General features: G+C 42.7%; 1 non-coding gene and 2 pseudogenes across 1 annotated transcript; 1 reads left to right on the top strand and 2 right to left on the bottom strand.

Annotated features, from left to right (window-relative positions):
- Positions 1 to 2022: 2022 nt before the first annotated feature.
- LOC100997970 lies at positions 2023 to 6774 on the bottom strand (annotated as a pseudogene).
- A 10836-nt stretch (positions 6775 to 17610) lies between these two features.
- LOC110740927 lies at positions 17611 to 22362 on the bottom strand (annotated as a pseudogene).
- Positions 22363 to 26727: 4365 nt separating this feature from the next.
- Positions 26728 to 26834, top strand: LOC116269364. Its single transcript, XR_004176826.1, has one exon. It is a non-coding gene; the product is annotated as a U6 spliceosomal RNA (small nuclear RNA).
- The last annotated feature ends 514 nt before the right edge of the window (positions 26835 to 27348 follow it).

Here is a 27348-nt window from a genome sequence, read left to right on the forward strand (position 1 = left end):
AAGAAAATTGAGTGTTGTGATTTAAATCCTTGATCGCTATAACCAGACCTGCATTAGCAGGCACCTTAAGCCCAGCAATGCCGTGTCTCTTGCAGACTCATAGAGGTACCATCTTGGTGGTCTTGGATAAGATCCAGGAGAATCCCTAGATTACCAGGCAGAGACCCTTGTTCTCTTCCCTTACTTTCCCCTAAACAAATGAAGTCATGAAGTCCCATTCTCCATGCTGAGCTGCCTGGAATTGGGGGAGGGGTGGCACAAGCACCGTTGTGGCCATCAGCACTGGGACTACACTGAATCAGACTTAAAGCTCGCACAGCACACTGAGTCTTACACAAGGCCTACAGTGACTACTGCCTGGCTACTGCAAATGTCCACTCAAGGCCAAGGGCTCTTCAGTCAGCAGGTGGTGAATCCATCCAGGCTTGTGTCTTTTTCTTCAGAGTGGTGAGCTCCCCCTGGCCCAGGGAAGGTCCAGAAATGCCATTGGCAGTCAGGGCCTGGAGTCAGGAACCTGACGAATCTACTTGGTGCTCTACGCTACTGCAGCTGAGCTGACACAATATAAAGTCTTTTCCACTCTTCCTTTTCCTTTCCTTATGCAAAAGGAGTTTCTTTCCCTGTCCACTACTGCCCCAGGCCCATGACAAATACTGTCAGGCTATGGCTGACGTTCACTTTCAGTCAGCTTGTGGTGAGTGCTGCCATGCTTGGGTCTCTCCTTTCAGGGCATTGGGCTCCCCTCTAGCCTAGAGCAGGTCTAGAAATGCCTTCCAGGAACGAAGGCCTGGAATCTGGGACCCCAAGAGCCTGCTCAGTGCTCTACCCTGCTGTAGCTGAGCTGGTCCCCAAGCTGCAAGACAAAGTTCCCTTTAATTTTCCCTCTGCTTTCCTCAAGCAGAAGGAGTCTCTCCCTGAGGCCACCACAGCTTGGAATGCACTGAGTCACAGCAGAAGCCAGCATGGCTCTGAGTCTCACCCAAGGCCTGTGGTAAGTACTGCCTGGCTACCACTGATGTTTACTCAAGGCCAAAGGGTTCTTTAGTCAGCAGGTGATTAATCCTGCCAGGACTGGGTCCTTTCCTTCAAGGCAGCAGTCTCCGTTCTGGACCTAAATGTATCTAGAAATGTTTTTCAGGAGCTAGAGCCTGGAATGGGGGCCTCAGGACTCTGCCTCGTGCCCTAGCCTGCTGTGGGTGAGTTGGTATCCAAGTTGCAAGAAAAGGTCCTCTTTACTCTCCCCATGCCTCTCCTCAAACAGAAGGAAGGAGCCTCTCCTGGAGCTGCGAGCTGTGCTGCCTTGGGCTGGGAAGGGGTGATGCAAACACTCTCTTGGCTGCTTTGTCTCACTAGGTGTCTTACTAGATTGCATGCCCCAGAAGTCCACTGGCTTCAAGCCACATGGCATCAGTACTTGCTTAGGAATTGCAGTCCTTGTGGCCTAGACTACCTTTCAAGTTTATTTAGGACCCCAGAGTACTTTAGCCTGAAGTGGTGGGGCTTGCTGGAACTCAGGTTCTGACCACTGGGATGGGCAATTCTCCTCTGGCTAGGGTTGGTCTAAATGCTCCCTCTGTGGGTTCTGGTTGAATTCTGCCCTGTGTTGCTTTCTGCTGTGGCAGGACAGCACTGAGTTCCAACGTGAAGTCCCACAATCACTGCACTCTTTCTCCTCCAAGCACACACATTTTCTCTCTGCTGCTGCCAGGCTATGGGGAAGGGGTGGTGTCAGTGATTCAAGACTGTCTTTATTACCTTCTTCAGTGTCCCTTTCCTTGATATGATGTTAAAACCAGGCACTGTGAAGGAATGTGTATTTTTGAATCCATTCTCATGTTGAATCAACCCACAGAAAGATATACAAATCTAACATCATTTCTGTTCAAACAAACAAAAAAATTCAGTTAGTTGTTGTGCATTTGTGATGTCAAACATCACAAATTAGTATGTCAAACATGTGATGTCAAACACCATGTGTTTGACATACTATCAATGAGACACTTGGATATAATGTTTGTTAATTTGTTTTCAGTCTTGAAAGCTTTCTGGGTAGAAGAGAGATAAATGAGTTTCATTTTATGAGGCCCAGAGGTATAGAATAAGGACCAATTACTTGAATTCTCAGAAGAACCAATTTAAGACAGTTGAAGCCCCTCTCTCTTTCATTCCAAAATGGCAAGAGATGTGTGTTGAAAGCAAGAATAAAGGGCTTTGGTTGGGCTCAAGAGGCATCATCTGTTTAAAATATGGCAATGGGGTGTATTGTCCTCAAATTCCTCACCCCAGGTCAAAGTGTTAGGGAGAGAGGCCTGGTCTACTAATGGGTACATGGTATTCCCCTATCTAACATCAGGGCATTGGTTAACAACTCATTACTTATAAAAGGGACAGAAGCTTCTTCTTAACTCCACTTCCAAACTTCCTAAGAGAGCAGTGTGGGGAAATGATGATTCCTTGCTTTAATTTATACTGCCTATTTCCCTTCCACCTACACAGGAAAGGCAGGAGAGTCAACTTCCAGTAGAAGTGGCACTTTCTTGTTACATAGTAGGATGAAGTAATTATCTTTGTCATGTTATAAGACTCTAATTGACATCAGAGTTGACTATATGCCTTGGACATCTCTTATGTATCACTGCAAATCTCAACCTTGCCTGTCTTTTTTCTCCTTCTGTTGAGGCAAGCAGTTTGCAGTTTCAACCTGACAGTACCTCATCTCAGATGCCCTCTGAATGCTGCTCACCTGCTCTGGGGCTTCTGAGCTGATACCTTTGTGTATATTCCTCAGAAACACAGTTGGTGCCCATATATGCTTGCCAGATTAGATTATGACTTTCAATCTTCACTCCCTCCCTGTAATAGAATTATACATTGAAACTTATTGTCAAGTGTTTTTATTTTTAGTACCTCCCAGTAGAAGAAATAGAGATTTTATCTCTGCCTCCTCAACTTTGGGTTTGGCTATATGACTTACTTTGGCTTATGGAATGTGAGTGCATGGGATGCAAGCAGAAGATGTAAATGTCTGTGTTGTTTGACTTGGTCTCATGTTTCTGCCACTCACCATGAGAAAGCATGGACCAGGAAGTTTCTGGTCCAAGGAGAAGATACATATGGAGTAGAATTGAACCCAACCCACTCACAGACTGGAGTGGAGCATGGTCAGCTGACCTACAGACCCAGGAGTGAAAAACTGACATTTGTTTTGTAAGCTTTTAAAATTTGGGGTTGTTTGTTATGTAGTACTGTTGCAGTAATAGTTGGTGATACAGTTTGGATCTGTGTTCCTGACCAAATCTCATGTCAAATTGTAATCCCCGGTGTTGGAGGAGGGGCCTGGTGGAAGGTGATTGGATCGTGGGGCCGATTTCCCCCTTGCTGTTCCTGTGATAGTGAGTTCTCACAAGATCTGCCTGTGTAAAAATGTGTAGCCCCTCCCCTTCATTCTCGTCCTTCTACTCTGGCCATCTAAGATGTACCTGCTTCATCTTCACCTTTTGCCATTACTGAAAGTTTCCTGAGGCCTCCCCAGCCATGTTACCTGTATATCTTGCAGAATCATGAGTCAATGAAACCTCTTTTCTTTATAAATTACCCAGTCTCAGGTATTTACCCTTGACTTGGCTTTCCATTCTTCCAGGTTTTGTGTCACCTTGCTACGACTACTGCCTCCTGGATTCACTCCCCAGTAAAGTATTCATATAGACATCTTTGTTTCCCACTTTGCTTTTTGAGGAACCCAAGCTAAGACACTCTATGTTTACTTCTAATTTTCATTAATTACAGGTTTATATACATTGTTCAGATATTGGAGGCTCCAAAGTGTTCACCACCCCAACCTCCCACACTTTTGCCAGCAATTAGACAGTCACATTCTTTAGGTCTTCTTTGAACAAGCCTAGGGGGCTTCAGGGCATGTGTCGTAGGGCTAATGAGAAGATGTTGACCTGATTTGAGACTAAATTTTATTTTATCTTCCGGCCTATCTGAATCCAAAGCCTCCTCTGTCAGTTATCAACACAGCCCTTGCTATCGCCTACCCCAAGCCTCTTTCTTCTTAGACAGCTAGCAATCCCAGCAATAAGAATGTACTCTGTAACTCTTGGAGAATTTTCCAAAGATGGAATGGACTAACTAGGGAGTTCCTCATCACTGAAGAGGTGTTAAGGAAGCTGGGTGATCATTTGTGAACTATGTAGGAATTAAGCAAGTAAATAAAAATCATAGCTATCATTTATTTAGTGCTAGGCACATTGTTAATATCTTAAATATACTAGCTCAAGTCTTCACAATAACCCTTCACACTACTTTCTTCATTTTTTTATCTGAGGGAATTGAGACTCTGGGAGGTTAAGTAACTTGTTTAAGGTCTGTGACCAGCAAATGACAAGGCCAACCCAGTTTGTCCTGCTTCCAAGCCTATTCTCTTCTCGCAGTTTATGACATTTTAATTATGGGCTAGGGGCTTAAATCAACTTGATCTTAAGATCTCTTCTATTTCAGACTCTACAAGGCTACTAACTTCTGCATCAAAGCACAGTAGCAAAAGGAGATGATATAATACTGTATGAGGTTTCCTTCCCACCTGTTTTCCTTCCTTTAAAATTGAAAAGATTGACACATCATAACTTTTTTAACAAACAAGTGAGTATAGTGGTTTTCACACTCAAATCACACCCAAGGTTGTTTTCTGATTCCAGACAGGTTTTTGCAGAATGTAGTCATTTATAAATTAGGTGAGGCTTCTGCTTGACTGTTCTGGCTGGAGTGGAGAAAATGAGCCATGAAGGTCTGTGGGAGTGTGGGGGTCATGCTGGGGGAGGTATAGGTGATGTTTACAAGGACAACTACCACAGTCAGAGATATCCTACACCTGGGTGGCCTCTGGGTGTTTGGGAAGGATTATAAGTACTAAATATAATACAAAAGGAAAAAAGAGGAGCAACGGAGTTGGGTTTGGCCTAAAAGCTTATGATCTGACTCATAGACACCTGAAAACATTCGAGAGAAGGGGAGGAAGGTCTGTGCTTTGGGAGGATATGAGTGCACGCACGTAGGACAGTACATCTGTCACTTTGAGAGTGTACTCGAACATTTTCATGCCCTAAATAACGACGTGAGTGTTACTTGGGCTCTTCTAAGGACTAAAATGTGCTAAGTGCAAACACCGACTATGTGCTTTTTTTTTCTTGACCTCTGAACTTTTTATTGCCCTCCTGTTCCCCAAAGGGCACCCTGCTTCTGGGGCTTAGTGTCTCAGAACCTCGGTGTCATTGGTCTCAGCCATCACTTTGCCATCCACTATCGGGCAAGTGGGGGTCTTTTGGATGGTTTGCATGGAGCTGCTGCTGTCCAGGGCATCACCAAAATTGAAGTCCTCGCCATCTTCCAGCAGGCAGCAGTAGGTGGCGACCTCAGCCTCCAGCTTGACCTTAATATTCAGCAGGGCCTGGTACTTCTGGGCCTGGCCCTGTCCCTCTGCCCAGGTCTGTGCCAGCTCTGACTCCAGGTGCAGCAGGATCCCATTGAACTGTTCCATCTGCAGAGTGTAGCAGGCCTCCACCTGCTTCAGGCTGTTCTCCAAGCTGGCCTTCAAATTTTTCATACAGTCCAGATTGATACCCAAGGACTGGACTGTATGTGTCAGCTCCGTGAGCATCATCGCAGCAGCTCCAACCTCAGCAGACTGCGTGGTGACCACTGTGGTGCTCTCCTCAATCTTCTGAGACCAGTACTTGTCTAGCTCCTCTCAGTTCTTCTGAGTCAGCTCATTGTATTGGGCCCAGATGTCCACCATGACCTTGGCGAGGGCCTGAGATTTGGGGGTATCTACTGTCACGGTCAACAGAGCTGGCAATCTGGGCTTGTAGGCCTTTTCCTTCCTCTTCATGGTTCTTCTTCAGGAAGAGCAGCTCCTCCTTGAGAGCCTTGATCTCTGTCTCCAGCTGCAGCTGAGTGACACTGATGTCATCAATGACCTTGTGGAGCCCATGGATGTCATTCTTCACAGACTGGCACATGGCCAGCTCTGTCTCATACTTGACTCTAAAGTCATCAGCAGCAAGACACGCATTGTCGATCTGCAGATTGATGTGGGCATTGTCAACAGTATTTGTGAAGATCTGAGTCCTCAGGTCCTCGATGGTCTTGAAGTAGTGGTCCCAGTCTCTGATCTACGGCAGCTTCTTCTCCAGATGCTCCCAGATTTTGCTTTCCAGCTTCCCGTTTTCCGTCTCCAGGTTCCTCACTCTGTCCAGGTAGAAAAAATGCCACGTGGTCATTTAGGCTTTGCATGGTCTCCTTCTCATTCTGGATGCCTCCCATTCCTGTCAGACCCCCTGACCTTTCCTGCAGCCACATCCCTGTGTGTCTGGAATTGGTGGGTTCTTGGTCTCGCTGACTTCAAGAATGAAGCCAGCCACAGACCCTCATAGCGACTGTTACAGTTCTTAAAGATGGTACGTCTGGAGTTTGTTCCTTCAGACGTTCAGATGTGCCTGGAACTTCTTCCTTCTGGTGGGTTTATGGTCTCCCTGACGAGTTATGCTGCAAACCTTCGCAGTAGGTGTTACAGCTCACAAAGCAAGGTGGACCCAAAGAGTGAGCAATACGAACACTTATTGCAAAGAGAGAAAGAACAAAACTTCCACAGCTTGGAACGGAAGGCAAGGGGGTTGTCACTGGTTGGTTCGGGCAGCCTGCTTTTATTCCCTTATCGGGCCCTACCCACATCCTGCTGATTGGTCCATTTTATAGAGAGCTGATTGGTCCATTTTACAGTGAGCTGATTGGTCCGTTTTGACAGAGTGCTGATTGGTGCATTTACAATCCTCTAGCTAGACATAAAAGTTCTCCAAGTCCACACTAGGTTAGCTAGATACAGAGTACTCATTGGTGTATTTACAAACCTTGAGCTAGACACAGAGTGCTGATTGATGTATTTGCAAACCCTGAGCTAGACACAGAGTGCTGATTGGTGTATTTACAATCCCTTAGCTAGACATAAAAGTTCTCCAAGTCCCCACTAGACTCAGGAGCCCAGCTGGCTTCACCTAGTGGATCTGGCAGCGGGGCAGTGGGCGGAGCTGCCTGCCAGTCCTGCACCATGCACCGGTACACCTCAGCCCCTGGGCTGTTGATGGGACCCAGCGCAGCGGAGCAGGGGGCAGCGCTCCTCAGGGAGGCTCGGCCGCCTGAGAGCCCACCGTGGGGTGGGGGGTTCAGGCATGGCAGGCTGCAGGTCCTAAGCCCTGCCCCCTGGGGAGGCAGCTGAGGCCCAGCGAGAACTCTTAACACAGAGCTGTCCTGGGGGACCCGATGCACCCACTGCAGCTGCTGGCCTGGGTGCTAAGCCCCTTACTGCCCTGGGTCAGCAGTTCTGGCTGGCTGCTCTGAGTGCTGGGCCCGTGGAGACCACGCCTGCACCTGCTGGAACTCACGCTGGCCTGTGAGCACTGCACGCAGCCCCGGTTCCCGCCTGCGCCTCTCCCTCCACACCTCTCCACAAGCAGAGGGAGCCTGGGCCAGCCTTGGCCTCCGCAGCCTCGGCGCTCTCCAGTCTCGGCCAGCCCAGGGGGGGCTCCCACAGTGCAGTGGCAGGCTTAAGGGCTCCTCAAGCACCACCAGGGTGGATGCCAAGGCAGAGGAGGCGCCAAGAGCGAGGGCTGCTAGCATGTTGTCACCTCTCACCTGGACCCCAAGCCACCCCGGAAGCTGGTGGAGTGGGACATAGAGATCCGGGAACCAGAGTCTCCAGTGCCTGCATAGACGCTGGCCACACTTCTGACTGTGGGTGCGGTAGCTAGGCACCTGGACAGAACCAAGGGACCCGTAGTTGGTGGGGAAGCAAGTGGTGAGGTTCAAACTGTCCCAGCCGGGGGCAGAGTGAGAGGACAGATCAGGCTTGGTTGAAGGCTTTGTTGTTGTTGTTGTTGTTTTTGAGATGGAGTTTCGCTCTTGTCGCCCAGGCTGGACAGCAATGGCGTGATCTCAGCTCACCGCAGCCTGTGCCTCCCGCGTTCAAGTGATTCTCTTGCCTCAGCCTCCCAAGTAGCTAGGACTACAGACATGTGCCACCACGCCCGGCTAATTTTATATTTTTAGTAGAGACTGGGTTTCTCCATGTTGGTCAGGCTGGTCTCGAACTCCTGACCTCCGGTGATTCACCTGCCTCGGCCTCCGAAAGTGCTGGGATTACAGGCATGAACCACTGCTCCCGGCCTGCTCTGTTTTTATATTAGCATGTAAACCAATGACTATAGTTATATAGACTACAGGCACCAAAAACTATATGTAATCTGAAAATATGTAACTGAGACATTAGGTTTTAAAAACATATAGAAAAGACACTTGTGATTAACACTTCATATTATAGTATTACATCATAAACAAATTGTGATTAATTACCTTTAGGAAAATCTGCTCTATAGACTGAGAAGGGGGAAGTGTTGCTTCAGTACAAACCATCTTTTTGTTGCTTTGGGTTTATGTTACTGTTTTGTTTCCTTGAGTTCGTATATACTATATCATATTATATAGGGTGGGAATAGTTATATAGTTTTTGCTTAATAAAACATTGTTTTGGGACATTTGTTATTCCTTACCTGGGAACAGAAATCCAACATAACAAAAATTAGGGAAGATATTCTGAGAATTAGGTAACAGGAAGTAGGAATGCAGAAACAAAAGAGGAAGGGGCAAAATATAAAGTTTTATTTGCTAGAAACAGTATTTTGCAAAAGGAAAGAGAATGGAGGGGGTCAAAAATTTGGAGAAACACTATAGATGATGTTGTCCTCAGTTGTCACTGTGTACATTAACATGTTAAAGGTTCTGAAAAGTCCCATAATAAAAAAGCTAATGTAACTTGGATAAACAAATGTTTTCCAACTCATTTTGATCATCTTACTTTTTAAACATTTTAATTTTTTACATAATATCTATTAATAATTTATGGAACTATTGTTCTGTACCACATTTTGGGAAGTTGGTCCAGAAGTCATATTGGTTCAACCCTTGTCCTCTAATGAAGGTACTTGTCTTACCCAGTTTGAAGCTGATAATTAAAATAATAATAAAAATACCTTAATTATATAGCACTGTTCAGTTAATGAAATGCTATCACATCTACTCTCTCTGTTGGTCTTTATGACAGCAGTCTGAGGTAGACAATATTGTTCTCATTTCACAGATGAGGGAACTGAGACACAGAGCGTTTAGGTGGTTGTTATGGCAACATGTAGAGAAGAGAAGGGAGTTGAACCTTAGTCTTCTGCATTTAAATGGCAGGCTTATATTGATTATGCTGTTGAAAGTGTTTTTATGTAAATATATGTACTTGATGAAATGTATATAACTGGCTGGGAGGGGGAAGAGAGAGGGAGAGAGATTGAGAAAGAGAGAGACAGATATTGCGATGTGATGATCAGACTGCAGGTTACAGAACCTAATCATCTTCTATATTGCCAATGGAAATTGGAGAAACAGTTTATTGGATTTCATAATGACTCTATGTTTATGATCATTTAAATTATTCAGTTAAAGTTTTTTTTTTTTTAAGTAGAAATACTATTTATTTATTTATTTAAGATGGAGTTTAGCTCTTGTCCTCCAGTCTGGAGTGCAATGGCACGATCTTGGCTCACTGCAACCTCCGCCCCCCGGGTTCAGGCAATTCTCTTGCCTCAGCCTCCCAAGTAGCTGGGATTACAGGTGCCTACTACCATGCCCGGCTAATTTTTGTATTTTTTAGTAGAGACGAGGTTTCACCATGTTGGCCAGGCTAGTCTCGAACTCATGACGTCAGGTGATCTGGTTGCCGCGGCCTCCCAAAATGCTGGGATTACAGGCATTAGCCACCGCGCCCAGTCAGAAATAACACTTTAATCATTGGGAAGAAAGAACACAAAAAGCGCAACTACTGAAATGTGAAGTATCTTATCTCTGTATAGATAAAACAAGATAAAACCATAGACAAAACAAGGGCAATACAGTTTGTTAAATCCCAGAAGGATTTCTAAATAGTCATAGGGAAAAGTTTTAAACAAGAATTCTTAAAGGTTCTGGCATGTGAAATTAAAAATTCCACAATAATGTTCTCAAGAACAAAAGGTTTAATCTCTTGTGTGTCTGTGTGTGTGTTTGTATAGCCACATGAAGCATATCGTTAGACTACAAGACTTTGATGAGTCAAGAAATGTAATTTTTTGGTCAAGCTATTGAATTCAAGGAGATATTTTCATAGTGTGAGTCTTAAAGAAAAACAATCATAAAAAGGAAAAGGCTTATGAATAATGAAGACGAGAAATTCAGGTCACACTATGCCCAGAAGCCATACTTTTTTTCTACCTCAAGTAAGGAGCTCTCTAAACATATATTCTTCATAGATACAGAAAACATTTCTTTCTTTCCTTTTTTTTTTTTCTTTCTTTTGAGACAGAGTCTCTCTCTGTTGCCCAGGCTGGAGTGCAGTGGTGCAATCCCGACTCACTGCAACCTCCACCTCCCAGGTTCAAGCAATTGTTGTGCCTCAGCCTCTCCAGTAGCTGGGATCACAGGCATGCACCATCATGCCCAGCTAATTTTTGTATTTTTAGTGAAGACAGGATTTCACCATGTTTGCCAGGCTGGTGTTAAACTTCTGGCCTCCTGTGATCCACCTGCCTCGCTCTCCCGAAGTGCTGGGATTAGAGGTGCGAGCCACTGTGCCCAGCCACAAAACATTTCTTGTAATGGTCTTTTATAGGAGACATTTGCAGATAATGTTCCAGAACATATTTCTCCGTAGGAGCTTTGCATTTCCTGATATTTCAGAATTTGCATGGATCTATGTAGTAATGATTTAGGAGCACAATGAGCTACACCAATAGATGTATATAGTTAATGAAGCATGTGGTTGAAATAGAAAGTGTAATTTAAAATGGAACTACTAGCACCAGAGAAATTTGAATGCTTTGTTGTTGGTCTGTTGCTGTTAGGCCTGATTCAAGAATCAACATATCACCAGGTGTGGTGACTTGAGGCTGTAATCCCAGCACTTTGGGAGGCCAAGGCTGGTGGATCCCTTGAGTCCAGGAGTTTGAGACCAGCATGGGCAACATGGTGAAACCCTGTCTCCACAAAAAATACAAAAATTGTGTGGTGCATGCCTGTAGTTCCAGCTACTTGGGAGGCTGAGGCAGGAGTATCATGTGAGCCCGAGAGGTGGAGATTGGAGTGAGCTAGTGCGCTGAGATTGCACCCTTGCACTCTAGCCTGGGCAACAGTGTGAGACTCTGTCTCAAAAACAAAACAAACAAACAAAAAAACACCCCAAGAAACAAAAACGTGTCATTGACGAGAATGTGATCAGAAGATCATGAGAGAAGACTATAGTTGGGACTAGAATCCTAATAATTTCATTAATACTTTGTTCTTAAAGATTTCATTCAGATGAGTATAAAAGACAGCTATACTTTAGTAACAAATTGCTCACATAGAGATTGACCCAATAGTCCCATAGACAGGTTTTTTTTTTTTTTGGTAAACATAGCAATTAACCCTTCTGGTCTTAAAGCTTGAAACTTACTTTGTTTTATATGAGTTCCTAACTTAGAAAACAACCCTCAGGCCTCTCAAAAAGTATCAAATCACTGAAACTCACCAGATCATCCATCCAGACAGTGAGAAGCCAGGCCCCTCACTTGTCATAATTGCTCCCTTACCTCTCAGTAGTTCCTGTTTTCCCACACAAAGTTACATTTCTTCCCTGCTATGTAAACCCCTAATTTCAGTTGGTCAAGGCAATGGATTTGAGACTGCTCTTCCACCTTCTCAGCTGCAGCACCTGATTAAAGCCTTCTTCCCCAGCAGTAATTGGCATCTCAGCAAGTGGCTTTCTGTGCAGCAAGCAGAAGGACATAAACCAAATCCTTGGGGTTTTGGTAACAGCATCACAAGAAGTTTGGTAGGTTGTCCATGGCTGGTACAGGAGCTGAATCACATGATCAAAGCCCAGGCTTCTTCTGTCTTCAGATGCCACCATTTTAGGATTTGGCTATTGTCCTCAAATTTGCAAGGTATCTGCTTCATTTCAGGAATCATATCTATGTATCATTCAGGAAGAAACATAAAGGGTCAAAAGCCTTCATGAGCTTGTCTTGTTTTCTTCTCAAAAGTGTTATGTTTTGGCAAAATACACCATCCACATAAAAAGAGTTCGAATAATAAATGTATAATATGTGTGCACACATATATATGTGGTTCAACGTATGATAATATAATGAAAACCTGTATATGCCTGTCCTAGGATAAGAAATAGAAAATAACTATTTTCTATTGCATGGAAGATTGTCTACATGCGAAGTTCCTTGCATCCCTTCTCTATTCTATCTTCCTTTCTCCTTATCAGAGATAAACATTGATTTGTGTTTTAATCATTTTCTTGCTTTTCTTTAATTTTAACATATATGTATGCATTTTTAAGAAGTATGTTTTTCAGTTTTGCATGTTTTGACCTTTATGTAGAATCATATTCTATGTTTTCTTCTGCAACTTGCTTTTTTGCTCAATATTAGATTTGAGATAGTTATCTATACTTATGCTATTCATTTCCATTGTTACAGTTTTTCCATTGTTTCAATATATCCTTCCGGTCTCCAATTTTAGTTATTTTCTTTTTTTTTCTATTTTAAGGAATCAGGCTATTACATGTCTCCTTGTGCATGAGTGGAAGATTTTCTTTAAAAAATATATATCTAGGAGTGGAATTGCTGTATTTTAGGTTGTGTTAAATTTCAACTTTTCTAGATAATGGCAAATTGTTTTCCAGTTATTGTGTCAATCCTCTTTACCATTAGCAATGTTTAGGATTACCTGAAACTGTAAAACTCCTAGAAGAACACATAAAAAAACAGCTTGTTGACATTGGTCTTGGTTTTGATTTCTTGGACATGACTGCAAAAGCCTAGGCAACAAATGCAAAAAATAGACAAGTGGGACCACATCAAGTTAAAAATCTTCACAGCAAAGGAAACAACAGAATGAAAAGGTAACAAAAAGAATGAGAGAAAATATTTTTAAACCATATATATCTGCCAAGAAGTTAATTTCCAAGATATATAAGAAACTCTTTTTTTTTTTTTTTTTTGAGGCAGAGTGTCGCTCTTTTGCCCCGGCTGGAGTGCAGTGGCGTGATCTTGGCTCACTGCAACCTCCACCTCCTGGGTTCATGCCATTCTCCTGCCTCAGCCTCCCTAGTAGCTGGGACTACAGGCGCCCGCCACCGCACCCAGCTAATTTTTTGTATTTTTAGTAGAGACAGGGTTTTGACATGTTAGCCAGGATGGTCTCCATCTCCTGACCTCGTGACCACCCGCCTCAGCCTCCCAAAGTGCTGGGATTACAGGCGTAAGCCACCACACCCAGCCAGAAACTCTTACAATTCAATAACAACAACAAAAAATAGGCAAAAGATTTGAGCAGACATTTCTTTAAAGAAGACATGCAAATTGCCAACAAGTATATGAAAAGATGCTCAACATCATTAATTATGAGGGAAATACAAATCAAAACTACAATGAGATATCACTTCACACCTGTAAGAATGGTTATTATTTAAAAAAAAGTGTTGATGGGAATATGAAATGGTGCAGACACTATAGAAAACAGTATGGAGAACACTTCAAACATTAAAAATAGAACCAGATGATCCAGCAATCCTACTTCTGGGTTTACAAACAAAATAATTGAAATCAAGATCTTGAGGTGATCGTAGCACTCCCACTTTCATTGCAGTTTTTTTTTCCACCATAACCAAGATACAGAAACAACACAAATATCCATGAACAGATGAACGGATAAAGGAAATATGGTATATACATGCAATAGAATACAATTCAGCCTTAAAAAAAGAAGGAAATCCTGTCATTTGTGACATGGTTGAACCTGGAGAACAGTATGCTAAGTGAAATAAACCAGTCACAGAAGGACAAATCCTGCATGATTCTAGCTGTATAAGGTATTTGTAATAGTCAAACTCATAGAAGCAGAGAATACAATAGTGGTTTAGGGAGTAGGGCATGGGAGAAGTGGGGAGGTGTTGTCAAAGAGTATAAAGTTTTAGTTATGCTAGAGAAGTAAAATCTAGAGATCTGCACAATATTCTGAGTAAACAGTACAGTCTTGTGCACTTAAAAATTGGTTAAGAGTGGCCAGGTGTGGTGACTCACGCCTATAATCCCAGCACTTTGGGAGGCTGAGGCAGGCGGATCATGAGGTCAGGAGATGGAGACCATCCTGGCTAACACAGTGAAACCCCATCTCTACTAAAAATACAAAAATTAGCTGGGCATGGTGGTGGGCACCTGTAGTCCCAGTGAGAGGTGACAACGTGCTAGCAGCCCTCACTCTCGGTGCCTCCTTGGCCTGGGTGTCCACTCTGTTGGTGCTTGAGGAGCCCTTCAGCCCACCATGGCAACTGTGGGAGCCCCTCTCTGGCCTGGCCGAGGCCAGAGCCGCCTCCCTCTGCTTGTGGGGAGGTGTGGAGGGAGAGGTGCTGGCAGGAACTGGGGCTGCGTGCAGCGCTCACAGGCCAGTGTGAGTTCTGGCGGGTGTGGGCTTGGTGGGTCCCACACTCAGAGTGGCCAGCCGGCACCGCTGGCCCAGGGCATTGAGGGGCGTGGCACCCAGGCCAGCAGCTGTGGTGGGTGCGCCAGGTCCCCCAGCAGTGCCGGCCTTCCGGCGCTGGGCTCGAATTCTTGCCGGGCCTCAGCTGCCTCCCCATGGGGCAGGGCTTGGGACCTGCAGCCCACCATGCCTGAGCCTCCACCCCCACGGTGGGTTCTGGCACAGCCTGAGCCTGGTGCCATCCCCTGCTCCATGGCACCTGGTCCCATCAACCACCCAAGGGCTGAGGAGTGCAGGCGTGGCTCAGGACTGGCGGGCAACTCTGCCTGCAGCCCTGGTGCAGGATCCACTAGGTGAAGCCAGCTGGGCTCCTGAGTCTAGTGGGGACTTGGAGAACCTTTATGTCTAGCTAAGGGATTGTAAATACACCAATGAACACTCTGTATCTAGCTCAGGGTTTGTAAATGCACCAATCAGCACTCTGTGTCTAGCTCAGGGTTTTTGAATACACCAATCAGTACTCTGTGTCTAACTCAAGGTTTGTAAATACACCAGTGGGTACACTGTATCTAGCTAACCTAGTGGGGACTTGGAGAACTTTTCTGTCTAGCACTCTGTGTCTAGCTAAAGGATTGTAAATGCACCAATCAGCACTCTGTGTCTAACTCAGGGATTGTAAACGCACCAATGAGCTCTTTGTCAAAATGGACCAATCAGCTCTCTGTAAAAGAGCCGAATCAGCAGGATGTGGGTGGGATCAGATAAGGGAATAAAAGCAGGCTGCTGAGCCAGCCAGTGGCAACCCGCTGGGGTCCCTTCCACGCTGTGGAAGCTTTATTTTTTCACTCTTTACATTAAATCTTGCTGCTTCGCTCTTTACAAAAAATCTTGCTGCTGCTCACTCTTTGGGTTAACGCTGCCTTTAAGAGCTATAACACTCACTGCAAAGGTCTGCAACTTCACTCCTGAAGCCAGCGAGACTGCGAACCCACCAGAAGGAAGAAACGGCGGACACACCATGTTTAAGAACTGTAACACTCACTGCAAGGGTCCACGGCTTCATTCTTGAAGTCAGTGAGAGCAAAAACCCACGAATTCCGGACACACCAGCTACTTGGGAGGCTGAGGCAGGAGAATGCTGTGAACCTGGGAGGCAGAGCTTGCACAGTGAGCCAAGATTGCACCACTGCACTCCAGCCTGGGCGACAGAGAGACTCCGTCTCAAAAATAAAAAGAAAAAAATTGGTTAAGCGGATAGATCTCGTGTGAGTGTTCTGCCAAAACCAAAACAAAACAAAATGAATAAAAACAAAACAAAAACAAAGGGACACAAGAAAACTTTGGGCAGTGTTGGATATGTCTATTATCTTAATGTGGTGATATCACAGGTGTTTGCATTTCAAGCTCATCAACTTGCCTGCATTAAATGTGTCTAGTTCTTTGTATATCAATTATACCTCAATATAGTTGTTAAAGATTTGCCCACATCATTGCCAGCATGACTCATTTAATTTTTATTAGTCTGATGGGTATAAAAGAGTCTCTCCCAGTGCTTTGGAAGGCCGAGGCAGGCAGATCACCTGAGGTCAGGAGTTTGAGACCAGCCTGGCCAACATGGCAAAATCCCATCTCTACTAAAAGTGCAAAAATTAGCTGGGCGTGGTGGTGGGCACCTGTAATCACAGCTACTCAGGAGGCTGAGGCAGAATTGTTTGAACCCGAGAGGTGAAGGTTGCAGTGAGCCAAGACTGGGCCACTGCACTCCAGCCTGGGCCACAAGAGTGAGACTCTGTCTCAAAAAACAAACAAACAAACAAACAAAAAAACCCGATGTTTTTTACTTCCTATTTTTCAGGTTACAAATGAACTTAAGTACATTTTATGTTTTTGGCTATTTATGTTTTCTCTTATGTAAAATTCCAGTATAAGCCTTCTATCCATTTTTTTCTGTGTGTGTGTGTGTGTGTGTGTGTGTTTTTTTCTCCCTATTTCTCTTTTACTTTAAGGAGTTCTTCATATTTTCTGAATTCTGGTTCTTTGTTATTTATGTGTTACAAGCACATATTTCCATTTTGTGACTTATCTTTACATGACGTTTATGATGTCTTCTTGGCTGAGATAAAATTGATAATTTCTGCTCAAAGTCTTTTCCTTTTAAGTTTGTGTGTTTGGGTTCCATTTAAAAAATCTCTTACCTGAGATCATAAACGTTTTCTTTTAAAGGTTTTTAAGTTTGTCTTTCACATGTTAAGTCCACAATCTATTTGACACTGATTATTTTGAAGACAGTATGAAGTTGGGATACACTTTTATTTTTTCCGTGATCTTCATTCCACCATTTTACCGATGTGTAATGTCACCCACATATGGATGTGGATCTATTTATGGACTCTCTATTTTGTTTCAGCTAACTCTATTTTGTTGACCTAAAATTGACTTCCCCTAATAACTATGGCTTTATAATACATCTTGCTTTCTGATGCTCCTCTTTAGGAGTACCTTGGCTATTTGTTTTATGTAAATTTTAGAGTTAACTTACCAAGTTCTATGAAAAATCTTGTTGGTATTAGGATTGGAATTTCATTAACTTTAAAGGTCAATTTGGAGAGAAAGTATTTATATACTTATGTATATTTATATGCTGAGTTTTCACATCTAAATACATAGCATACCTCTGCATATATTTAGTGTTCTAAAACTATACCACTTTAAAAAGAATTAAAATAAGGTATATAGAAGTAAATTCGGAAAATATATGCAATAACTTCAAGAAGAAAGTTAAAAAACTTTACTGAAGATACATTTCTTAATATTTTGTTTCTGTTGTATAGTAACACAGTTGGCTTTTATGTATTGATTTTATATCCAACATTCTTGCCAAACCCTCTTTTTAATTATGATAGTTTTTCTGCATACTCTTTTGGATTTTTTTTTTTTTTTTTGGTAGATGTGCTTTTCCAGTGAAGTATGTTCACTTCGGGTCCTACTTGCTAAGTATTTTTTTTTAAATACTGAGTTTTATTTCACATGTATATTTTTGTCTCCCCACCATTTCCATGTCTGACCACTGCTACTACTATGTCCTATCATAACATTCCATACATACTTAAAACCAAGCAAAGGGTGGAGTTCCATCTTTAAAAACTAAATAGGCATTTTGGACAACACATTCTTGGCAATGGAACCTGGACAACATTTATCAAACATGGTAGGGAAAGTTCTTACTCTGCATTATAAAAAGGACAGCCAAATATCATTGTTACAGGAATGAAATAAGACTGAAAATTTTAACAAATTGTTTAAACTATTTTCTTAAAGAGATTTCCTCCACTGCCAGAGATCTTGAATAGCCTCCTGCTCAGTCATACGGAAGCAATTCTTCACATAATTGATGAACTTGGCTTCCACTCTGGGAAGAGAACCACCTTTTTCTATACTTGCTTGCATTTTTGCTTTAATGTCTTCTACAGAACTAGGTCCTTTCGGTGTATTAGGATTTTTTTCCTGTTTTTTGAAGGATTCTTGTCCTTTTGATCTTGGTGTTGATGATGGTTTTGAGTCTATTCCATTCCAATTTGACTTTTGTCCATCTTTGGCTGGAGTATCTCAAATAAATTTCTTTACTGGTTGTTTTCTTCAGCTTCCTCTTAAAAATCATCATTATCATCATCTTCATCATCATCATCTTCATCAGCAGCAAGTTTTGCTTTTTTGTGTGGAGCCTTGCTACCACCTCCAGGGGCAGACCACTTTCCTGATATACTTAAGAGTTTCACATCCTCCTCCTCTTTGTCTTCTGACTCTGCATCTTCCTCCACAGCTACTAAGTGCTGTCCACTAATATGCACTGGCCCTGAACCACACTTCAACCTTAAGACCACTGGTGGTGGGATTTCAAAGCCCCCAAGGGAAACTGTTGGCTGTACAGACATTTTCAAAGCTGCTAGTGTTACTTTAATTAGACTGCCTTCGTAATTCATTGCCTCTGCTTCAACAATGTGCAATTCATCCTTTGCACCAGCCCCTAAAGATAACTGGTGCTCATTTTCATCATTATCCACCTTAAAGTGATCATCTTTGTTGGTCTTTAGTTCACAACTGAAAAGATAGTTCCGGGGCCTCAGGAAGCTCATGTCCATGTCCATTGAATCTTCCATCAGGTGGCAGCATGCACTTCGGTGGGAGAAAAGGCAGACGGAGATAAACGACCACTGCTCAAGAGAACAGCCGCTCAGGACGGAATCACATCAGTTTGCTAAGTAGTTTTTAAAAATAACAAATGAACACTGAGCTAAAACAAGTATTTTTTCATCTTTTCATTTTAAAAGCTAATCTTATGGCTTTTCTAATTTTGATCTATTAACATGGTTGTGATGGCCATGCAAACACGTTAATCAGACATCCTGATGCAGGGAACACAATTGCCTGATGACCCCAGCTGCTACCCTACTGGAAAGCACTTTGTTCACACCGAAGCCAAACTTCCTGTGAGCTGCTCCCAGCCATTGGCTAACCAGGGTGAAAGTACTAATGCAGGACTATTTCCACAAGACACAGGAGTCCCTCGTGGGCAACTTTGGCTTGTGAACTCCACATTGGCATGTTTAATGTGCTATTATTTATTGTCAGGTATATAGTTGTTTGTTCTTATGCACCGAATAGTACCACTGGACTTTTGTTGGAAGTCTCAATCTCCTAAAATAAACAATTTATATGTGTTTTCTCTTTTAAAAAACAGATGTATTGATGATCCAATCCTCCAGGATACCGTGATAGAAAGAGAAGAACCATGTCTCTGAAACAATTGATCAGTAATGAATATATAGTTGCTGTGAAAGTTAAGCCAACATTGGGGGAAAAAGTGATTATACCCATTTTACAGGCCATAGAATAGTCACTGAGGCCAACATTGGGTTTGTCCTACATATGAAAACTGATTTCAAAATGCTTTTTGGGGTTTTCTCATGGCCGGAGACTCCAAAAGGATAGATGATACAAAGTGGATGGGCATTTCTTAAAATGAAATCTTGAGAATGTGTTGAAAATGATTACAGTGAGGAAGAAGTGGAAACAACTAACAGAGACAGCGAAGTGGTCGAGGAGCTTACTGGCGAACTCAGAGTTTAAAAGGACACATCCGAGCAATGGAAGATGAGAAAGCAGCCAAATGTCACTGAGTCATCAGTTCTTACATTTTTTCTCATGGTGTTTTCTCTTTTTCCACTATCTCTGTTTGAGAAAGAAAGCGACCCTAAGCTTCCTTGTCTCAGAAGAGATTTGTAGTGTGGTAAAATATCCAAGACTTTCTAGCTTTTGTTTCCAAGAATTTGAGCCTTTAGGAGTCTTTAAGCAAAAAGGAAGACAGCTTTCTTGGATAGGGGCAGAGTGTCTAGGCAGCATGGGACTTTCCCAGGTTAGAAAGAGATTGTCTGTAGGACGGTCGGAGGAAGAGTGGTCTGTAGGGCCCTTGAGTCAAGGTCACCTGTGCACTGAACTCTGGCTATGCTTGTTCAAAATCATATCCCATGATTTTCTAGTGCAGAGTTTACTACTTGGCAAAAGCTTATAAATATTTTTTAAATGTGTGAGCATCTGAAGCTTTGAATGCAGTGACTCGTGAAGAATTCTAAGGATAACAAAGAACTTTTGAAGAGCTTCCTAATAGGAGAAAAAGGAAGGAGAGCCTACTATTTGGCCAGGTTGGTATATCAGATGACACTAAAAAGAGAAAGTCACTCAATTCTGATTTTATTTCCTTGTTTTTTTAGAACTGGGGCATGTGAAATAAACTAACCTCTCAACTGAGGCATGTGAAGTAAAAATGGCTAAGGGGATTCCTCAGGCTAAGGGTGCTGGTTCATCTTCATCTCTACCCTTCTCTGTGTCACTTGTGCTCTGTTGCTTATTGGCTTCTTGTTGGGTTTGGCAAGTGGGAAGTACTGGTGGGCAGTCCAGAGCTGGGTGAGAGAGAGGCTGAGGTGTTTCTTCCCAGCACCCTCCCTGACTTTGGTGTCTCATTCCTTCACACCAATGGACCCTCCTCCTGTTCCAGTTTCAGTTTGCAGACAGTTCTAGCAACAACACTTCCTTCTCTTACCCTTTGGGCTTAAGGGGCTGTGCTGGCTATTCTTTGCTCTTCTGAATCCACTCACCCCGATCCTCCACCTTGCTCTGTGCTCAGGTGGCTCCCCTGTATAGACTTCACTAAAAACTTCCCTTTCCTCTGGCATCCAAGTGGGCTCGGCCAATAAGAGGCATCAGCAGGATTTCAGAATGAGGAGGGTGAGATTGGGGCATTCATTCCCCTGTCCTCATATACCTCCCATACCCCTCCCCAACAGTGCTGGGTTGGCTGTGGGCTGTGGGCCTCTACCAAAGGCCACACAGTGCTGCTGTCAGAGCTGTCCTATACTACAATCTCTGTGGAGTCTAACAATAGTTTCTTCCACTTATTCATTCAGACCCAGGGATATGCACTTCCCCTGTCCTTACTAGCCCCAAGATATTGAACCATCACTTCTTGTATATTGTAAACACTGCCCATAGCTTTGTAAGTGTTCCCTTCCCTCAATTACCTAGTTTAAGTGGGTCATCTAGTTCTTTCTGCCACCCTGACTCATTCAGGGTCTTAACCAGCTTTCCATTATCTCTGGTTGCTGCACTATCCCTGTCTATTTCCTTAACTCTGCCCTCATCCCTGTAAGTTGTCCTTCTATTAAAGTCTCTTCATGTTATCCCTCTGGGGTGAGGAGGGGATTCTATGTCCTACCCGGACCATGACCGATACACTAAATGAGGACATGATTAGATATTTACTTGCTGCCTTAAGGGAATTTACATTCTCAACCACAGACAGATTATAACTCATAGAACTGAAGTCACTTGCATTATTAGCACTCTCAAATCATTATTAATAATTTCTTAAAAGCTGTGGAGGCTAGGAAACATGATAGGAAACTAGAGATAAGCAGCTGTGGTACATGAAGTCCCTCCAAAGGAGAGAAAAGTGGCTTCCAGCAAATTCATATCCATGAAAACATAGGTTCCTAGTAAAATGCCAGAACAAATTCTCAAGCAGATATTTTATGGTTACTTAGAAAAAGAAGTAGTCGTCACCAAGCATAGTTATTAAGAGAGGAGTAAATAAACATTTTACATCTTTCATAAGATCTTCAGTCTAAAGAGATAGAGAATTGTCAGTCCATAATATACATTGATTTCAAGTAAAATGTGATGAAATACCTCATGATATTTTAGAGAAGAAATGGATACTGACTGAGACACATTTGGATGGATCAAGTGATAGTTTGAACACTTGCATCCAAAGAGAACTAACTGATTAGTTTCAACCTGGAAATAAATCTCCTGGGGTCTTCTTCATGGCTTTGTTTTCAGCCTTATTTAAGCATTTTTACTGGACACTGATTTGAATGAGCACACAGAATGCACCTTTGTTACCCACAAATTTGACAAATTGTGGGGAAGCAGACAATATTCCGGGTTGTAAAATCATGATTTGAAATTACCTCAACCAGTTGGAATTTTAGACTTAAAATGAAAGATAAAATGCACTAGAGAGAGGCATAAGGATTGGAAGGGAGGAAACAAAGTGTCATCATTCACAGATAACATGATTGCATATGTAGAAAGTCTAAAGAATCTATAGACAAATTATATTGATATATGAATTTGCAAGGTCTCTGGATACAAGACATACATACAAAAATCATTGTATTTTTATATACCAGCAACAAACAAATAGAAAATAAAATGTCATTTGCAACAGCACAAAAACTATGTATTTTTTTTCTTTTTGTGTAGAGTCGGAGTCTCTTTCTGTCACCCAGCCTGGAGTGCAGTGGCGCGATCTTGGCTCACTGCTAGCTCCGCCTTCCGGGCTTACGCCATTCTCCTGCCTCAGCCTCCCAAGTAGCTAGCTGGGACTACAGGCGCCCGCCACCATGCCTGACTAATTTTTTGTATTTTCAGTGGAGACAGGTTTTCACCGTGTTAGCCAGGATGGTCTTGACCTCCTGACCTTGTGATCTACCCGCCTCGGCCTCCCAAAGTGCTGGGATTACAGGCGTGAGCCACTGCGCCCAGCCACACAAAAACTATTAACTATCTAGATATATATGTAACAAAAGACACATACAAGACTCTTACCCTAAATGTTACAAAACATTATTGGGAGAAATTAAAGAATGTCTAAACAAGCAGAGGAAGACACTGGACTAATGGGTTGGAAGACTCAGTATTATAAAAAAGTGAGTTCTAGCCAGGTGCGGTGGTTCAAGCCTATAATCTCAGCACTTTGGAAGGCCGAGGCGGGTGGATCACCTGAGGTCAGGAGTTCAAGACCAGCCTGGCCAATATGGCGAAACCCCATTTCTGCTAGAAAATACGCAAATTAGCCAGGCGTGATGGCAGGTGCCTGTAATCCCAGCTACTCGGGAGGCTGAGGCAGGGAGAATTGCTTGAACCCAGGAGGCAGAAGTTGCAGCAAGCTGAGATCATGCCACTGCGCTCCAGCCTGGGCAACACAGTCTCGGGGGGCGGAGGTGGGAAGAAGTGAGTTCTACAGAAATAAATGTATAGATTCAACAGAATTCTAGTCAAAATACCACAGATTATTTTGCAGAGATTGTCCAGGTAGTTCAAAAATACGTGTGGAAATACAAAGACCCTAGAATGGTAAAAGCATTTTAGAAGCAGAACAAAATTAAAGGATATACGTCCTCAGATTATCAAGGCTGATTAAAACATGTAGTATTGGCAAAGGAGAGGCAAAATGACCAAAAGAAACAGAATAGAAAGTCTAGAAACAGAATCCACATATGCATGTTGCCTGACTCATGATTTTTAAAAAGTCCTTCAATGGATCCTTTAACAGAAAGGATGGTCTTGTCAATAAAAGGTGTTGGGTCAGCTGGATATCCAAACGAAAGAAGTGTATTTTGATTTCTGCCTCATACCATGCCCCCAAATTTTATTCCAGGTGCGTTGTCAATCTAAATTTTAAAAGTAAAACAATAAAGTTTTTAAAAGGAAATGTAGTAGAAGGATTCCGTGATTCTGGAGTAGGCAAGGATAGCTTAAATGGGACATAAAATGTGCTAATTATAAAGAAAAAAATTCGTTAATTAGGCTATATTAAAATTAGGAAATTTTGTTTTATCAAATACACCATTAAGAGAATGAAGAGGCAGTATAATTACATAATGGAGTATTTTCTAACAACAAAAATGAACCAGCAATAGCCATATAAGACATTGTGGATGAAACTTACAAATGTAATACTGGGCAAGAGAGTACACACAGTATGATTTCCAAACGCAAAAACACAAAAATTAATCTGTGCTGCTAGAAGGCAGGGGAGTGGTTACTGTTGGGCAGACAGTAGATGCCAGAAGGCATGAAGGGGCTTCTGAGGTGTTGGTAATTTTTTTTTGTTAGTTACACATATGCATTCAGTGGGTGTGTGAAAATTTATTGAATTAATTCACTTATGATATGGCACTTTTCTGTAGGTATGTAATTCATGAGTAAAAAATTTTCAAGTTAAAAATAAATACAAAGTTTTGAATTAAAGTGCAAAAGTGCAAAAATTAAAGTTCACAAGCAGCAGCCTGGTGTGTCCGGAGTTGGTTCCTTCTGGTGGGTTCGTGGTCTCGCTGACTTCAAGAATGAAGCCCCGGACCTTTGCAGTGAGTGTTACAGTTCTTAAAGGTGGCAGGGACACAAAGAGTGCACAGCAGCAAGATTTATTGTGAAAAGCGAAAGAATGAAGGATCCACAGTGTGGAAGTTGACCCGAGTGGGTTGCCGCTGCTGGCTGGAGTGGCCAGCTTTTATTGCCTTATTTGTCCCCACCCATGTCCTGCTGAATGGTCCATTTTACAGAGTGCTGATTGGTCCATTTTACAGAGTGCTGATTGGTTCATTGTACAGAGTGCTGATTGGTGCATTTTACAAACCTGTAGCTAGCTGCAGGGCACCGATTGGTGGGTTTTTACAGAGCACTCATTGATGCATTTTACAAACCTCTTGTAAGAAAAGTTCTCCAAGTCCCCACTCGACCCAGGAAGTCCAGCTGGCTTCACCTCTCACTGAGGAGTCAGGTTAACTAATGTTAGATGCCACAACGAACAGACTCTGAAATTTCAGTATTTTAAAGAGCAAACATTTCTTTCTTGTTGATGCAAAGTCTGATGGGAAGCCTACCTTCATGTGGAATGTGTCCTCCAAGGTCTCTGCAGCAGGGGAAGAGAGGAATGGAAGAGACATAATGACTTTGAACTGCCTTGGCCCAGGAGTGACACGTTATTTCTCCTCCTGAAACTATAAACATGGCCCCTACCAAACTGTGAGGAGGCTAGGAAGTGCAGGAAAGCAAATGGGATATTTGGTGAACACTGACTGTGCCACACTTATCTTGATGGCAGTTGGCTTGAAAAATACTGCAGTGTTTTTAGTTAACTACAAATGTAGCTTGTGCCACCTGTGTATGTGTAATGTGGTTGCTAAGCATAAGGCAACTTTGGAAAGCACTGAAAAAAAATAAATATGGTGCTCAGGAAAAAAAACAACAACAACAAAAGAAGGAAGTAGTTTTCCAGTTTCATTCCATCAGGGTTAGGTCACATTTGAAAAATTGTGTTCATTTCTGGATATCATCTTTTAAAAGTGACATTGACAGGCTAGTGTATGTCCAGAGAATGGTAACTACAAAGATATATTAGCCATGGCAGGCTAGGATATATTGCAGTGATAAATAAACTCTCAAGCCTTTTTGTTGTTGTTGTTGCTGTTGTTTTTGAGACAAGGTCTTGCTCTTTCACCCAGGCTGGAGTGCAGTGGCGTGATCATGGCTCACTGCAGCCTCGACCTCCTGGGCTCAACCTATCCTCCCACCTCAGTCTCCCAAGTAACTGGGACTACAAGAGAGCCACCACGCCCAACTAATTTTTAAATTTTCTGTAGAGATGGGGGTCTTGCTATGTTGTCCAGGCTGGTCTCAAACGCCTGGACTCAAGGAGTCCTCCCACTTTAGTCTTTCAAAGTGCTGGGATTACAGGTGTGGGCCACTGCACCTGGCCCATCCCTCAAGTCTTAATGGTTTAATACCACACTCATGCCACAGTCTGACAGGTGCATGAGAGGTAGCCTTCTATGTGCTGATGCAGGGATTCAAGCTTCTTCCATCTCACAGATTCCATGCCTCTTATGTGTCCTGAGAATTTTCCACCGGATCCTCTGCACTAAGCAAGCCAATAAGTGAAAGAGATCAAGGAAGATCTCATAAGACAAATGGCCTAGCATAGAAGTAGCACACGTAAGTTGAATCTTGTTTTATTGGCCAAAACCCAGTCACATGCCCCAACCTAATGGCTACAGTATTCTTGTATGCCCAAGAAGAGGAAATGGGATTGGGGAGCATCTAGCTAGCTCTGCCACAGATGGTGACAGATCCAAAGTCATGTGGGACACAGTTGAAGGAACTAGATAAAGTCAAACTGGAAAAAAATGATACCTGTTCTCAAATATATGAAAGGAGGCACACAATAGCTCCCTCAAATATTTAAAGTGCTGTTGTGTGGAAGAAGGAATATACTTACTCTGGATAGCTTCTGAAGGCAGAAGTAGGAAGAAAGAGTTAGACAAATGGGACAAATTTTTATCTGTTTAGTATAAGAAAGAACTTGCTATCAATAGAGCTGTTCATCTCAGAGCAGATTACTCTGAGTACTAATAAACACTGTTTTATTAAGTGCTTACTATGTGCTAAAATCTTAAATCATTTAGTTGTAATAACTACTCTTGAAATACTACTACTAATATCCATACTTTGAAGATGAAGAAACTGGTCTTAGAGAGATTGTGTAACTTGTCCAATGACACACATATAGTAAGAGGCAGGACCAGGATTTGAATCCTGGTCTTTTTGAACCCAAAGTGTGTGCACTTAAACCCTAGGCTATACTGCCCTTAAGGAATTTTGTGATTAGGTGGTGTGGATAATAACAGTTCAGCAGGGATATTTCAAAGAGGATTTCTTCATTGTGTTTGAGTTGGACTGAAATGGAAGCTGTCTCATGATAGGTATGTATAAAGAAACTTCTGGGTGCTCACTTCAGCAGCACATACATTAACATTGGAATGATACAGAGAAGATTAGCATGGTCCCTGTGCAAGGATGACATGCAAATTCCTAAAGTGTTCCATATTTTTACCCCCTGAATTTTGTAGAAATAAAAATGAAATAAATAAAATAATTTAAAAAGAAACTTCTGGGGACCTTGAAAGGCTCTGTTAAGTAACTAGTGCTTTGGTGTTGGGTGCTGAGGGAAGCACAGGACTCACACAGGGAAGCAAAGTTAAGCAAAATTCATTGCTATTCCAACTAAAACTTTGCCATGAGTATGTGGTTACCATAAGTGATTAATAAACAGTAGGAGGTTTGGGGGTGAAAATGACTCATGGGGCTACGTCCTATGCATGAGGGTTTGGCCACCACCAAAGCAAATCTTGATACAGCCACTGCCAGGAATATTGCTGGGCTTCAGTTGGATGCTCAACATCTCCCCCTATGGGAGTTGGAGATGCAAATCGTCTTCTTCTGTTGGCTGTAGTAATTTGTTTAGTTCACACGCATAGAAGCAGGCACTGGCAGCCTTAGTAATTTTGTCAGGTAGCCATGGAGACGCTATGTTGCTTCAGAAATTCATAGTCTACAAAGGGCGAG

This window comes from Papio anubis, chromosome 10 (assembly GCF_008728515.1).
Source record: "Papio anubis isolate 15944 chromosome 10, Panubis1.0, whole genome shotgun sequence".
Classification (NCBI taxonomy): Eukaryota; Metazoa; Chordata; class Mammalia; order Primates; family Cercopithecidae; genus Papio; species Papio anubis.